The sequence below is a fragment of the Pyrus communis genome, chromosome 14, assembly GCF_041283825.1.
Source record: "Pyrus communis isolate YQ-2024b chromosome 14, ASM4128382v1, whole genome shotgun sequence".
Taxonomy (NCBI): Eukaryota; Viridiplantae; Streptophyta; class Magnoliopsida; order Rosales; family Rosaceae; genus Pyrus; species Pyrus communis.
Window position 1 is genome coordinate 13,390,433 of NC_142578.1, and position 1,458 is coordinate 13,391,890.

Here is a 1,458-nt window from a genome sequence, read left to right on the forward strand (position 1 = left end):
AATAGCTCATAGTATATATGTTATTATATTTTGTAGTTTATGATGAAATTATATATATTTTAAGTATAAATAAACATTTATTTACACGAAATATAATAAATTTAATTAAATCCACCTAGTCCGCCTAAGCGCTCGCCTAGACCCTGTCTAGCCGCCTAGGCGCTAGGCTCCAACCTGCCGCCCGACTAGCGTCTAATATCTTTTAGAACCTTGACCATAATTATGATGGTCAGTAAAAATGCTCTGAAAATACTAAGTAAAGAGTAGACTAAATAGAGATATTCTCGTAATATCGTTTGTTCTAAATAAAAATAAATAAATAAATAAAAATAGAGATATGGTCAACGACCAGAATTTAAGCTTAGCAAACGCAACCAAAACCGCAAATCCCATAACAACCATAACGACTAGATTCAGCCTCTCTCTCTCTTCTCCCCACCCCCGCCCTCTCTCTCTCTCCTTCCCGTCTGATCAGTACTCTCTCTCTCTCTCTCTCTCATGGCATTCTCCCATTTCTGGTTCGTCAGCAAAGCCATTAATGGGGGAGCCGAAATCTCCAATTTCACAAGATCATCAGACGACTGCAGCAGCCACAACATCCTCGTCATCTACTGTCCCGCCACCACCACCACTACCCCGCCGGCAATCTTCCCTTCTCGAACCATCCCATAAAAAGAAAAGCAGAACCAAAGTCTTCCGCGTCTTTCGCTCTGTATTCCGATCCTTCCCCATCATCACCCACGCCTGCAAGATGCCAACGCTCCCCATGGGCAGGCTTGACTCTAGCAGGGCCATCTCCTCTGGCAACCGGGTCAGCGGAACACTGTTTGGGTACCGGAAGGGACGCGTGTCCCTTTCGGTACAAGAAACCCCTAAGTGTCTTCCGAGCCTGGTGGTGGAGCTGGCCATGCAGACAAATGTGCTACAGAAGGAGATGGGGACAGGGATGGTCAGAATCGCGTTGGAATGCGAGAAGAGGGGGGACAAGGACAAGACGAGGCTTATCGACGAGCCAGGGTGGACCATGTACTGCAATGGGAAGAAGACTGGGTATGGGATGAAGAGGGAGGCCACGGAGGAGGACTTGAATGTTATGGAACTTCTCAAGTCAGTGACCATGGGCGCAGGTGTGTTGCCCGGGAAGTTCGAGGTTGAGGGCCCGGATGGTGAAATGGCATACATGCGGGCCCTTTTCGAGCGTGTCGTTGGCTCGAAAGACTCGGAAACTTTGTATATGCTGAGCCCAGAAGGGAATAATGGGCCTGAGCTCAGTATTTTCTTTGTAAGGATATGATGATTTACCAGCACGCATGTTACGCTATACTAGTACACTAAGAAAGAGAAAGTTAGAATTCTTTGGTAGGTATACCAATTCTTTAGGGGAATATTTTTGCTATCCCTTAAGTGATGGTGATACTCATCACTTTATTTATCATCTATTAAATGAGTTTAAATTAC

General features: G+C 45.5%; 1 pseudogene across 1 annotated transcript; it reads left to right on the forward strand.

Moving 5' to 3' along the window:
• The first annotated feature begins 477 nt into the window (after positions 1-477).
• Positions 478-1,458, forward strand: LOC137711901 (protein MIZU-KUSSEI 1 pseudogene; annotated as a pseudogene). The gene has a single exon (XR_015955889.1). The product of XR_015955889.1 is annotated as a protein MIZU-KUSSEI 1 pseudogene (transcript).